The sequence below is a fragment of the Macaca fascicularis genome, chromosome 1 (genome assembly GCF_037993035.2).
Source record: "Macaca fascicularis isolate 582-1 chromosome 1, T2T-MFA8v1.1".
NCBI classification, from domain to species: domain Eukaryota; kingdom Metazoa; phylum Chordata; class Mammalia; order Primates; family Cercopithecidae; genus Macaca; species Macaca fascicularis.
The window spans coordinates 81,871,412-81,886,643 of NC_088375.1; the positions used below are offsets into that span (position 1 = coordinate 81,871,412).

At 41.5% G+C, this 15,232-nt stretch overlaps 1 pseudogene; it reads right to left on the minus strand.

The window, feature by feature from the left end:
* Positions 1-13,590: 13,590 nt before the first annotated feature.
* LOC135970219 (mitochondrial import inner membrane translocase subunit Tim8 B pseudogene) lies at positions 13,591-14,014 on the minus strand (annotated as a pseudogene).
* Between the last annotated feature and the right edge of the window lie 1,218 nt (positions 14,015-15,232).

Sequence of the window (15,232 nt, forward strand, 5' to 3'; positions counted from 1 at the left end):
AGGGTGTCCAGGTTCTTAGCATCTTGAACAAAGAATTGGACAAAATGCACAAAGCAAGGAAGGAATGGAAGGATTATTGAAAATGAATGTACACTCCGCAGTGCAGGAGTGGGCCTGAGCATAGGGTTCAAAAGGCCCTGTTACAGAATTTTTGGGAGTTTAAATACCCCCTACAAAATTCCATTGGTAACTTTGGGTACGCCCCATGTAAATGGAGAGGATGAAGTAAAGTTACAGTCATTTACAGCGTACACCCTATGGAGAGGATATTTTCTGTTATAGGGTAAGTGTGAATTGGCCTAATGTTCCCTGCCTCCAGACCCTATTTTCCTGCCTCACAGGAAGGCAGAACAATGACTCAGATGATATACAAAGTCATGGTGAGTACCCAGTGACTAACATGATGTCTCAGGGTGTCCTGCGAGACAGGTGAAGCCCTACCTATAATACTCAGAAATCAGGGAGTTAGCATTGTGTAACTGTTCACTGAATGCAGGCCACCAATCTCCAGGCCATGGCCCTTGGACAGACTGGCTTTTTGGAGTAGATGGTACTGGTGGGAAGAAAGTAAACTCTGAGATTTGAATAGAAAGGGTACTAGACAGATCTAAGCACATTAGTGATCACATCAAACCAGGCATAGGAACCAGTTCACAGACTCCTCTAGTCTAGAAGCAAGGGTGAATTAGAGGCAGTCCTAGAATGTTGATTTACGTGGTCAAGTGCCTCTCTATGAGGTCAGGATTGGTCCTACAGATCAAAGCTCCAGGCCACACATGTTAAGGACCCTCAGCCCAGGGAGGGGGCTTTAATCTTAGTTCTCCAGTGTCAGGAAGAGATCCTTCAGTCTTGGAGTAAGCATTTTCTGAGCACTTAGTATGTGCCAGGCACTGGACTATAATGGAGAATAGTCCCTGCCCTCAAGGAGCTCCAAGAAACAAGACTCATTGGACCATCAGTTCGGATTCACTGAAGCAGGATTCTTTACAGCACTTCTGATGCAATTGTCACGGACTGAAGACCAGCCTCCATATACGACCTGCAGGTACAGTTTGTTATGCCCTGCATGGCGAAATACAAATCCAGTAGAGGTAAATGAACAAGTCTGAGAGGAACAGTTTGAAGATCTTATATACCGCCCCACCACAGTGTTTTTAAAGGTTAGGTAATGTCACTGAAAATAGAAAGAGGAAAGGTACATCCAGAAGGTGGAATAATAACCCGCCAAAGACATCCACATTCTAATCCCCGGGATCTGTGAAGACATTACCTGACGGAGTGAAAGCAACTTTGCAGATGTGATTAAATTAAGGGCCTTGAGGTGGGGAGATTGTCGTGCATTATCCGGACGGGCCCAATCCATTCACAGGGTTCTTTTCATCAGAGAACCTTTCTTGGCCAAGTTCATAGTCAGAGGGAGATGTGACTACAGAAGAATGGTTGGAGACGTGCAACATTGTGGGCTTTACAGAGGGAGGAAGGAGACACGAGCCAAGGAAATCTGGCAGCCTCTAGAAGCTAGAAAAGGCAAGGAAACAGATTCTCCCTTAAAGCTTCCAGAAAGGGACACAGCCCTGTAACACTTTGATTTTAGCCCAACCAGGTGTTTCTCCCACTAGTGATCTCTAGAACTGTGAGATAAGTGTGTGTTGTTTCAAGCCATTAGGCTTGCTTGTGATTACTTGTTATAGCAGCGATAAGAAACTGATACATTAGCACTTTTTTTTTTGACAGATTCTCACTCTGTCACCCAGGCTGGGGTACAGAGGCGTGACCTCAGCTCACTGCAACCTCTGATGCCTGGGTTCAAGCAATTCTCCTGCCTCAGTCTCACAGGTTGCTGGGACCACAGGCATACACCATCATGCCTGGCTAATTTTTGTATTTTCAGTAGAGATGAGGTTTTGCCATGTTGGCCAGGCTGGTCTTGACATGCTGACCTCAAGTGATCTGCCCACCTCAGCCTTCCAAAGTGTTGGGATTACAGACATGAGCCACCAAGCCAGCTGGCTTATTTTATGATGCTAAAAAGATTGGGTACTATCTATTCTCTAATACTTGCTAAATCTTCATCTATTATAGCAGGAAATAAATTGATAGTGTCCAAAAAGGATAAATTTTAAAATAACAACTCAAACATATTATTTATATATGGAGGTAAATATCAAAAGAAATGCCCAAGAGAAGTGAAAGTGGGTGCCTCTGCAGAGTGAGACTAAAAGATGGGGCAGGAATCTGCTGTTTTAGTACTACTAATGCAATTTTTAAGAATCAGAAAACACTAAAACTTTGACTTAAGAAATGCTAAAACAATGTGATTAGACCTGTGTTTTCTTTCATATAAGCAGGTATTGTCTAGAACTGTACTCTATATAATTAGCCACTAGCTATATGTGACTTTTACATTTCATGTTAAAATTAACTAAAATTGGGTGGGCATGGTGGCTCACACCTGTAATCCCAGCATTTTGGGAGGCTGAGGTGGGTAGATCACCTGAGGTCTGGAGCTCAAGACCAGCCTGGCCAACATGGTGAAACCCTGTCTCTACTAAAAATACAAAAATTAGTCAGGCATGGTGGCACATGACTGTAGTCCCACCCAGCTACTTGGGAAGCTGAGACGGGAGAATCGCTTGAACCTGGGAGGTGGTGGTTGCAATAAGCTGAGACTGCACCACTGCACTCCAGCCAGGGCGACAGAGTGAGACTGTGTCTCAAAAAAAAAAAAAAAAAAACTAAACTAAAATTAAACTAAATTAAAAGTTCAGTCCCTCATTCACACTAGCCACATTTTGTGTGCCAGAGTATTGGATTCGTAGATTAAGAACTTTCCATCAGAACATTCTATTAAGCTATGCTGGTCTAGATTCTTTTGTTCTCTGCCCTGAAGCCATTGAGTTTGTAACTATTGCCTAGTGGCAAGATAGGTCTACAGATGCGAGTGAATGGGAGCCTGCAGGCCAGTTAAAGGAGTTACATCTGCCAGTTAGGATTAATGGAAAGCAAGATTAGAAAAGGAACAGACCAGCTCAGTTCCAGTTATCTAGGACTACATACCACACCACCTCAAAACGTATCTGTTGTACCATAACCATTTTATTTGACCCTCAGCTGGAACATCTAAGGATGGTCTCTCTGTGCGGCCTGGGCTGCTTCATCACATGGTGCCTGGGTCCAAGAGACAGGAAGTGGAAGCTGCCACGTTCTGAAGACCTGGACCTGGAGACTGGCACTGTTCACTTCTGCTATATTTCATTGGCCAAGCAGGCACAGAATCCAGATTCAAGGAGAGGGGACATAGACCCCACTTCTCAATGAGAACAGCATCACAGATTTTGGGGGCCATGTTTTAAAACCACCAAAGCTCAGAACTCCTCTTCTTCCTTATCAATGTCTACTTTTCAAGGAAATTTTTTTTTTTTTTACAAAACAAATTTTACAAAACCTTTTTAAAGACAGTCTTTACGACTTGCATGCCTTTGCTATTCTAAAACTACAAAGTACCTTACTACATGTCAAACACTGTGTAGACTATTACTCTTGCAAGTAATGACATAAAGGAGGAAACAGAGAAATGCAGTATCACGAAAGTTTCTTTTTTCTTTTTCTTTTCCTTTTACATTTTTTTACATTTTCCCCTAAAAATTTCACTGAAGTGAGAAAGCTTCTTTTTTAGATGGGAGATAACTTGAACATGTTTATAGGCAGGAGAAAAAGGGTGTTGCCAAAATAGAAAAAGATTCTAAGTGTTAGCAGAGAAGGAAGGAATTGGCTAAAGAGTACCAGGGAAGGTGGAGCTGATTTCCAGATTAATGTTTTTAAAAAAGGCCGGGTGCGGTGGCTCATGCCTGTAATCCCAGCACTTTGGGAGGCTGAGATGTGTGAAATGCTTGAGTACAAGAGTTCAAGACCAGCCTGGGCAACATGGGGAAACCTGTCTCTACTAAAAATACAAAAATTAGCCAGGTATGGTAGTGTGTGCCTATAATCCCAGCTACTTGGGAGGCTGAGGCAGGAGAATCACTTGAACCCAGGAGGCGGAGGTTGCAGTGAGCCAAGATTGTGCCACTGCACTCCAGCCTGGGTGACAGAGTGAGACTCAATCTCAAAAAATAAAGTAAAATAATTTAAAAATGTAAAAAAGAGTACCAGGGAAGGAATTTACATCAGGCCACAGGGGGCCACTAATCCTTTGTCCCTTCCAGAAATTTTTACATTTTCCTTTTAACGAGTCTGTGTCTTTCTCCTTATGAACATTAAAAAGCTCATTTGCACAGAACACTGTGTGGCCCACTGAGAATCCAATTCTAAAGGTGTCATAGCCTTCAATTCCATTATTTCTACCACTACCTCGCCCCACTTAGAAGAGGGTGCACATGTCAGTGTTCAATGCTGCTCCTCCAATGGTTCTTCTAAGAAGCAAAGAAACAGGCTGCTGCAATGGGATCTCTGAGCAATTCTGATTTGTTGGGAATTGCAAAGGTTTTCTTTTACTCAGAGTTCTTGAGGTTTTGCTTCCATCTTCGAGAAATGAACCTTTTACCACTCCAAATTCTTCACCTAGAGAGACACTCACAAGTCCACAGACACAAAAATGGCATTTATTAAACATTTAAATCACCTGTAGGGTAATTATCAGATAAGTACAGTATAAGCTTGCATTATTATAATCACTATGCTTGACATTTTCATAAAGCCATTTTATTCTGCAATTTAAAAGAAATGATTCGCAATAAATCTTTTTTTTTTTTTTTTTTTTGAGACAAAAGTCTCACTCTGTTGCCCAGGTTGGAGTGCAGTGGCACTATCTTGACTCACTGCAAGTTCCGCCTCATGGGTTCACACCGTTCTCCTGCCTCAGCTTCCTGAGTAGCTGGGACTACAGGTGCCGGCCACCTCGCCTGGCTAATTTTTTTTTTTTTTTTTTTTTTTTTTTTTGTATTTTTAGTAGAGACGGAGCTTCACCATGTTAGCCAGGATGGTCTCGATCTCCTGACCTTATGATCTGCCTGTCTCAGCCTCCCAAAGTGCTAGGATTACAGGCATGAGCCACCACGCCCGGCCCAATAAAGCATTTTTATTGAATATTGTCAGTGATTGAGCTTCGGAAGGTTTTTAAATGAGTCATACGATTTTCTAAAACTACTAAGTTCCTACTTTCCAATTTGATAAATACATCTGACATTTACAAGTGTAACTTCTAGTTACCAAGGGAGAACAAAATCCGAAAACCCTGTGAAATCAGAGGGGCAAGGCTGTGACTCCTATCATGCATTCATCATGCTCCTCTCAGGTGTCTCCTGCCAGCTCTCGGATTACAGCTGTCCACAGCTCACAGGTAATAAACTCAGGCTATTCCAGCTTTCTGACTTCATTTCCATTCAAATCTCAACAAATATTTACAAAGCACTTATTATATAGTAACACTGCACAGGAGGCCAGTCAAATATGAGGAAGACAGTGGTAAATCTGTAAGATGGAGCAAGAACTGCAACTAAAGAATCGAAGAGGATATCTCTTCTAAATCCAGACATACGAGAAAGAAAATAGAAAAACCCTTATTAGATGTAGGAGCCAGGGAGCTTACATGAGCAGAAATGGGCAACCCAAGAACAGAACAGAATAAAGAAACCATGTTAAGATAGTGAATTCTGAGCACATCTTTTCTTTCTCTCTCTCTCTCTCTTTTTTTTTTTTTTTTTTTTTTTTGTAGCTCCTGATCTCTGGTTGGAGAGCCAAATCTTTGAAAGAGTAGTCCTGCAGAGGGTCCACTGGGCACCTGCTAGGGAAACAATGGGAGGGATGAAAACAGAGAAGGAAAAGAAAGCAGATCCAGGGTTCCCACCTCCCTGGGTGAACCCGACTATCAATGCCCACATTAGACAAAAGGAGACGAAAAGATGTTTTCCTGGGCTCCTGGTTTGTGTTATTTGAGGCCTTCCTTTTTCAAACAATCTAATGTATCAGGTATCTGATTCAAGAGGCACATTCATTGACATTCATAGTTAATTTATGGATTTATGGCTGCTAATATTTGTTGGCTGTTACAAAACTTTATCCACAGCTCATAAAGATTTCTTAGTTGTGAGCAATAGTGATTTAAATCTTTTTGTAGGGCAGGTTTGTTTTTCAGTTTAATTTTTGCAAGATTATTACAGTAATAGAACTTTGGCACTTTTACTAAGGGAAGGGAATCTTGAAGGATTTCAAAGCCAACTGTGTTTTCTAGCAAGCTCAGACACCCAAAAGCCTAAGAAAGAGGCTCAGAAAACATGAGATGTAAGGTGAGGTTTGGCATAGAGTTTGAATGAGGAATGGCAAAGGCTGGCATCTTCATCCCAAAGTACCCACTGGCACACAGCATTTGCTAAGTAATTTACCAAGACAACAGGGGTAGCTTCCTTGGCTTTTTATTTATAAAAGCTTGCTAGACACATCTCAGAACAGTGACTGGGAAGTCTATCTGATGTTGTCGTTGTTACTGTTATTATTATTATTTATCACTCCTTTGACAATCGTGAGATTTTTTTGAACTCTGATAATGTGCCATGCAGAAGACAAACTAAGAGGCTGGGAACAGTGACTCATGCCTGTAATCCCAGAACTTTGGGAGGCTGAGGTCAGGAGTTCAAGACCAGCCTGGGCAGCATGGTGAGACTCCCATCTCTACTAAAAATACAAAAATTAGCCAGGTGCAGTGGCAGGCACCTGTAATCCCAGCTACTCAGGAGGCTGAGGCTTGAGAATCGCTTGAACCCAGGAAGTGGAGGTTGCAGTGAGCCAAGATTGCACCACTGCACTGTAGCCTGGGTCACATCTCAAAAGAAAAAGAAAAACAAAGAAGGCAAACTAAGATACAAAGGAAAGAAGAGACTTTTCAGAAAATCTGTTTTTTAAGCTCTTGATTTATAAAGTACAAAATGATCCTGGTCAAGCAATTACTTCAGAAGCCTAACCCTAAAGAAAAGCGTATCACCTTCTGTAGGAACAGATTGCCAAAGTAAACAGTGATTATGTTCTGACTGCCTAGAAAGGCCGCACCTGTCACCTTTCTGGCAGAAGAGTGAAGGGAAGTAAAAGATAAAAGTGTACAAGGAAGTTGCAACCTAAGTGAACCACGAAACCATCCCCACAGGCTGGCAATTGATATATGAAAATTCCATTGTTATTTAGTCATTTTTAAGAATAATTTTCTTAACTGTTTTTACTTAAATTTTTTCAAAATCAGTTATAAACTTTCCTTATGGGCCCGGCACCGTGGCTTATGCCTACAATCCCAGCACTTTGGGAGGCCAAGGCAGGAGGATTGTGTGAGCTCAGGAGTTTCAGACTAGCCTGGGTAATATAGTAAGTCCTCTGTCTCTACAAAATAAAATAAAATAATTAGCCGGCATCAAGGCACACACCTACAGTCCCAGCAACTTGGGAGGCCAAGGCAGGAGAACTGCTTGGATCCAGGAAGTTGAGGTTGCAGTGAGCCATGATCATGCCACTGCACTCCAGGTTGGGCAACAGAGCGAGACCTTGTTTCAAAAGAAAACAACAAAAACAAAACTTTTCTCACAAAAAATTCCCTGAAATATAAAAATGTATTCCAAGGCCGGGCGCAGTGGTTCATGCCTGTAATTCCAGCACTTCTGGAGGCCAAGGCAGCTGAATCGCTTGAGGTCAGGAGTTTGAGACCAGCCTGGCCAGTATGGTGAAACCTCGTCTCAACTAAAAATACAACAATTAGCCGGGCGTGGTGGTGGGCACCTGTAATCCCAGCTACCCAGGAGGCTCAGGCAGAAGAATTACTTGAACCCAGGAGGTGGAGGTTGCAGTGAGTCAAGATTGTGCCACTGCACTCCAGCCTGGGCCACAGAGTGAGACTCTGTCTCAAAAAAAAAAAAAAAAAAAAAAAAAAAAAAAAAAAAAAAAATTACTCCAAGGAACAGCACACACACCTCACAAATCACCACCAGCTTTACATTTTAGATTGTGATCATATGGAGCAGACAAAGGCTGAGGGCTCTACTGGGACTCATTTTTCATCTGTAGAAACCACTATCTGGATAAATCTTTACCCAGAGAAGAAGCATCATCTTTGTCCCAAAAGCCAGATGGTCTAATAGTATACCAGGGCTCTCTGTACCTCAGTTTCCCCATCTGTAATTGCCTTACACAGTTGTATAAATGCCCTAGTACTGTTTCTTTTTTTAACTTTTTTTTCTTGCCTCAGGAATTTTGCACCTAGTACTGGTTTTAAAAGTGTACTACCAATATTAAGATGAGATCCAAAGGAAAATTTGAGTGGAGTTTGAGCATTAAACCCGTAGCTTCCCCCTTTAAGAATTTTTTTTTTTCCTTGAGATGGAGTCTCACTCTGTCGCCCAGGCTGAAGTGCAGTGGCATGATCTCAGCTCACTGCAACCTCCGTCTCCCAGGTTCGAGTGATTATCCTGCCTTAGCCTCCCAAGTAGCTGGGATTACAGGCATGCACTACCACATCTGGCTAATTTTTTGTATTTTTTTTAGTAGAGACGAGGTTTCACCACGTTGGCCAGGCTGGTCTCAAACTCCTGCCTCAAGTGATCTGCCTGCCTCAGACTCCCAAAGTGCTGGGATTATAGGCATGAGCCACTGCACCTGGCCCCCCTTTAAGAATTAATTTCCCTATTGAATCTTTTAAAACAAAAAAGGCTCTGTAGATTATCACTGGGTTTAATCCTTTCTAGAAGCAAGAAACACCAGGGTGAATTTAGCTGAGACCCAATTCTTAAATACTTGCCTAAATGTCTAGGATAGTTATGAGTGTTTTACCAAGAATCTTCAAGCAAAGAAATTTAGTTTCCTGAAATAGTTCAGGTTTCAAGTAAAACTACTACATAGGAGAGTTAAATTAAATAACCTCTAAAAGTTTTTTTCCAACCATGGCTTTTATTTTTAATTGTCTTATGCTTCTCCCTCTCTCTCATTTCAAAGGTAATCAGGAAGTCTCCTAGGATAAGGTTATTATATTCAAGTCCTGCCAAAAAATGTAAGAAAAGAAGCTCCTATTTGAGTGGACCGAAAAGAACAATTATACCTCCTAAAAATAAAATGAGCCTAAGCTAAGAAAATGAAAAGGTTTCTAAAGAAGAAGGTCAGTACTTCTTTTTTGGTCTCCTTTCATCACTGTGTGATTTACTTTAATAGTACCCTGTCAAACTAGATGATTCAGTGGCCTTATCATAGCTTACAGAGCATTTCATCTGTGGTCACTCATCCTGCCTATGAAGAAATTGGCATGTAGTCACTACAGAGAAACACTGCTCACCAATTTTTGTTCACCACCATAACCTCCTGATCCTTGCCTAATCAAACAGAGAGATACTATCCTACTTTTACCTACACAGAAAAAGAAAGAAGATAAAACAATGTTGGGGGTTGTGGCTCATTGATGGTCAGATATGAAAAGCTGCTGCAAATTTTGTCCCATCAGTTCCTAAAACTGCAGCATGAAAATGCATCATCATAACTACCCTTTACCTATCTCCCAAGAGTGAAATTGTTTTCCCCAATAAAAGTTTAAGGAAATGAAGTAATTGGTGTTTGGGGCAGGAATATTATGAGTATTACCATATGGTTTTTTCCTTAAATGGTTAATTAGAAGGAAGTGTGGCATTCTTAGAGCTATTTTTTAATTAAGCCAGCAGACTCTACCAAGAATCTGATCCCCTCTCTAAGCAGATAATTACAGCAACAAGTGACTTTCAAGTTTATGCCTATGTACTCCTAGTTTTCTGATGTGTGCCAGGAGGTTACCATTCCAGTGTTCTGAGTGCTGGCCTCTGGGCCTGACCCCATGTCTGCTTGGATTTGGAAATTTGCCTTCCCTTAGCTTGTGACTTGCCCCCCTAGATTCCAGCCTGTCCTTGACCTCTGGCAACAGCAAACTCGTTAACACTTGCTCTGCATGCATAAATCCTTGCCTTCTGCCCAATTCTTAATTCTGATTTTTGGACCAGGCTAATCCTTACAGTCTGGGGAGAAAGAAACCATTGTGAGACTGAAATAGCTAAGCCCAGAGTTTATGATTAATGAGGACAGACAGTTCAAGGAGTCATTAACCATACAAGTGTTCACAAATGATTTGCCATAAGGCCTTAGATTTTGCATATTGTATATATGAGGTTCATATATTATAGCCAGTGCCAGGACACTAACAAGTGAAAGACTTTTCAAACCCAGGTCAGGGAACACAAGGCATAGCTCTCAAAACGCACCTCAGATCATAGGGCAAAAATATGCAGACATATGTAGTCACTGTTGCTGAGTTGACAGTGTCACCTGTGCCCTGAGGACAAGTTTGGTATCTGTTTAAGACCTGAGCATTGAGAGGCTGCAAGAGGTGCATAAATTCTGGGAAAGTCTTCATCCTTTCAAATACAAATGCACAGTATGTAAAATTACACGTATTTTTTTGAGGAAACTCTCATTATAAATGTTCAAATATGGTAGGGGCTATAAAATAACAAATGGAGTTTGGACTATAAAAGGCTGGTGTGGAAGACCAAAAGGAATGCACAGTGGAGAATTAGAAGACTTGGTTGGAGAACTTGCTCAGGCACTGATCAGCTGGCTCTCAATTTCTCTGTTAAAAATAAAAAAGGGGGAATATATTTCTAAATCACATTTATAGCCCTTCCAGCTCTGAATGATTCTTTGACCTTGATATAGAATAATAGGACTGGAAAGGACCTTAGTTACTTAATTCAACCACTAATCCTTCAGGGACAGAGACCATAGCATCTCCTGGGCCAGCCTATGCCCTTTCCAAAGAGCTCTTATCAGAAGAAAGGTCTTTTTTATCTTGAACTGGCACCTTTCTCTCTGCATTTTCTACCATTAGTTCAAATTCTGGTCTCCCGGAAAACATAATCCAAATTTAATCCTTAACCCACATGACAGCTTTTCACATTCCCCTCTCAAATTCTGTCTCAAGCAAAGCACCGTTAGTTGCTTCACACATTCCTCATATGCTGAGGTTTTTTTTGTTTTGTTTTGTTTGAGACAGAGTCTCACTCTGTTGCCCAGGCTGGAGTGCAATGGTATGACCTCAGCTCACTACAACCTCCGTCTCCTGGGTTCAAGCGATTCTCCTGTCTCAGCCTCCCAAGAAGCTGGAATTACAGGCATCCACCACCATGCTCGGCTGATTTTTTGTATTTTTAGTAGAGACAAGGTTTCACCATCTTGGCCAGGCTGGTTTTGAACTCCTGACCTCAAGTGATCGACCTGCCTCAGCCTCCCAAAGTGCTGGGATTACAGGTGTGAGCCATCATGCCTGGCCCATATGCTGAGGCTTTAAACCCTATCTCCAACCACTCACTTTTTTTTTTAGAGATGGAGTCTCATTATGTTGCCCAGGCTGGACTCCTAAACTCAAGGGACACTCCTGCCTCAGCCTCCTGGAGTAGCTGAGAATACAAATGCACACCGCCATGCCACACCCCACCCACTCACTTTTGTCTGTTTCTGTTATATGCTGTCATTGTCCTTCTTAAAGTATGGGGTAGGGGACATCAGAGCATCCAGAAGCAAATACTAAGGCGAGAGGGAGTATCATCTTCTCTCCCCTGTTCTGAGTATTATTCTTCATTAATGTAGCCCACTTATGAATTAGCATTTGAAGAACAGTCATATCACATCATTGAATTACTGCATGTTTATCTTACAGTTTTTTCCACATGTGGACGTTAAGCAACACCTCTTCTATTCTGGGTTGTTTAATCAGGATTTTAATTCCAAGCATAAAACCTTACAGTTTATCCCTGTTGGATTTCATCTTATTAATGTTGTGAAAGATTCTATAAGAAAAGTCCAAGGCAAAAAGGAATCAGTAATGGATCTTCAAGGAAAAAGAAATAGGAAATAGTCCCAGAAATGCAAGGAGTTAACTAGGAAGCCTAGCTGAGGGACTACTAAATTAAGAGGGCAGATGGAACCCTGTGTTTATTTTTGCTTCCTCCTGAAACCCCAATGAATCAACATAACAGGATTCTTTCTAAGCCACAAACTCACAAAGAAAGATGGAAAAGTCATAACAGCAATAAAATTTTGGAATTTGAAAAGCTGATGACCAAGTGGTAACTAACTAGCACATCTGAGAAAGCAGTTCTTAATCTAGAAATGAGGAAAGCCAAAAAGCAATTTGATATTCACCCCTGAAGTCCTAAAAGGCTCAGGAATTGGTGGTATGAGGTTCTACTGGAAGTGAGGGGGAAGGAGGGCTAAAAGCAGATTGATTGGATGAAGCGTGTTTTAAGAACACATAGGATCCTTGGAGCTTCTTCTCTACCTCATCAGTAGGAGGCATATTATCTGGACAATAAGGCACTATTGAAGGTTGGCATACTGTTTCCAGGAAATTAAAGGGAGTATACTCAGCTCAGTCTTTTTTTTTTTTTTTTCTTTTCTTTTCTTCTCTTCTGACAGGTTCTCACTCCATCAACCAGGCTGGAGTACAGTGGCACAATCTGAGCTCCTCTGCCACCCCAGCTCAAGCCATCTTCCCACTTCAACCTCCTGAGTGGCTGGGACCACAAGTGCACACCACCATGCCTGACAAATTTTTTGTATTTTTTTTTTGTTGTTGTTGAGATAAGGTCTCACTATGTTGCCCAGTCTGGTCTCAAACTCCTGGGCTCAAGCAATCCACCCACCTTTGTCTCCCAAAGCACTGTGATTGCAGGCATGAGTCACCATGCCTGGCCAGCTCAGCATTTTTTTTTTTTTTAACAAACAAAATATTAAAGTATCTTCTCTACGGAATCCAACCAGTCCAAGAGGAAATACTGAAGAATTTCAACTCTAAGGGTTCCTCGAGGACATTCTTCCCTTCCATGGTACTGGTCCATGGCCTGTTATGAACTGGGCTGCACTGTAGGAGGTGAGCAGCAGGCCAGCGAATGTTATTGCCTGAGCTCCACCTCTTGTCAGATCAGCAGGAGCATTAGATTCTCATAGAGGTGTGAACCCTATTGTGAACTGCACATGTGAGGGATCTAGGTTGTGTACTCCTTATGAGAATCTAATGTCGGATGATCTGAGGTGGAACAGTTTCATCTGGAAACCATCCCCCATCCCCAGATCATCATACAATGAAGCCCACAAATAAGCCCCACCCACATGCTCAGATCTTCCAAACAGCTTGCAAGAGTGCCTCTCTTGAATATAAGTAGCTATCTAAGATTCACCAAGCATCTGAGGCAAACCTCCAGTATGATAAACAGACCACAACAAACAGAGAACAAAACACCCAACCTGGAGGAAACAGACTGCAGAGAAAATAAGACATCACAAAACTGTAATGAATAACCTTAGAAGGATAAGACGATATTACATTCAAGAAATAAGGATATTTAGAGATTATTTGCAGAAATGAAAGTCTCAGTGAAAGATTTGAAAGATACCGTTGAAGGAATTTCCCAGAAAGTGGAGCAAAATGACAAAAAGATGGGAAATAGGAATGTAGAGATTTAAGGAAAATAAAAAGATCATTCGAGAATATCTGGCACTTGAATAACAAGAATTCTTTTTTTTTTTTTTTTTTTTTTTCTTTGAACATTTCATCTTTTACTTTTTAGCACCAACAGACTTGATAACAGCCTGATGCTGATCTGACAATGGGTTGACAGCCTTCCCCCACAGGCCCTTAAGTCTGCTTAATAACAAGTCCTTTGCTTCTGTCATTCTCCTGGGGGATGGCCTACTGCCCTCCTTTCTGTACAATCTGGGCAAACCGACTGGTGATGGCAAGAGTGGTGTCAATGAAGCGGTCTACACAGCTGGAGAGACAATTTTCAGTGCGAGAGTCTAGGCGATTCCCTGGCTTCTCCACACATTTATCCCAACATAACTCCATGAAGTGATGCACCTGTGCAGTAAACTGCGCCTTCTGTTCGGCGGCCACCAGGCGCTGCAACTCAGCTTCATCAGCTTCACCCAGCTCGGCCATTGTTCGCCTCAGGCTCGCCACTTTCCGACAACCGAATAACAAGAATTCTATAAGACAAAAGTACCAAACTTTCTTAGCACCAGGGACCAGTTTTGTGGAAGACAATTTTTCCACGGACAGGGATTGGGGTTGGGGGATGGTTTCAGGGTGAAACTGTTCTGTCTCAGATCATCAGAAATTAGATTCTCATAAGGAGCACACAACCTAGATCCCTCACATGGGCAGTTCACAATAAGGTTCACACCTCTATGAGAATTTAATGCTCCTGCTGATCTGACAAGAGGTGGAGCTCAGGGAATAATGCTCACTTGCCCACTACTCACCTCCTACTGTGCAGCCCAGTTCCTAACAGGCATGGACTGGTACCAGGCCATGAACCAGTACCAGTCCACAGTCCAGGGATTTGGGAACCCCTGCTCTAAGAGAAGAATTGGGAAAAAAAAATGAAAGGGAGGAAATTATGGAAGACATCATTCAAGAAAATTTATCAGAACTGAAAGGTATAAGTTTTCAGATGGAAAAGGCCCATCTAATCCCAGCACAATATGTGAAAATATGACCACAGAAAAAACACATGTACATGACATTTAAGAACACAGGGGTTTATAAAAGATTTCAGAAAAAAAACAGGCCATATATAAAGAGTCAAGAGTCAAAATGTCTAGAATCCAGAAGAAAATGGAGCAGTGCTTTCAAAATTCTGAGGAAAAATTATTTCCAGCCCAAAATTCACATATCAATTAAGCATAAGGGCAAAATGAAGACATCTTCAGACATGAACTATCTAAAAATTACCTCCTATATACAGTTTCTTAGGAAGGTACTGAAGGATGTATACCACCCAAACAAAGGAGATAATGAAAGGAGAGAAAGATACTGAGTGAGACTTCAGAAGTTTGGGCTTACCAGATACAAAATATAGGCATTTAAAGGAATAAAACCTACAAAATTAACAAAGGTACAGAGTTTACATATCTGCTTATGGTGGAAAAGCAATAACTTTCTCACATGAGGAAAAATGGGGAAACATAATTTCATCAACTGCTTAAGCACAGAACCAAATCTTTCATTGGGTTGTAATACCATAGCTCTAGGGTTACTCAGAAATAGAATGATGGTGTGTTCCTATGGGTTTCTTGAGGAGTTCATTCTTTCATGTAATTAGTTTGCTTACTTATTTGTTTGAGTGTGCATTTAGAACCTTAGTCTAAAACAGATTTAAGGTAACGTACTACTATAATATCTTTGGAG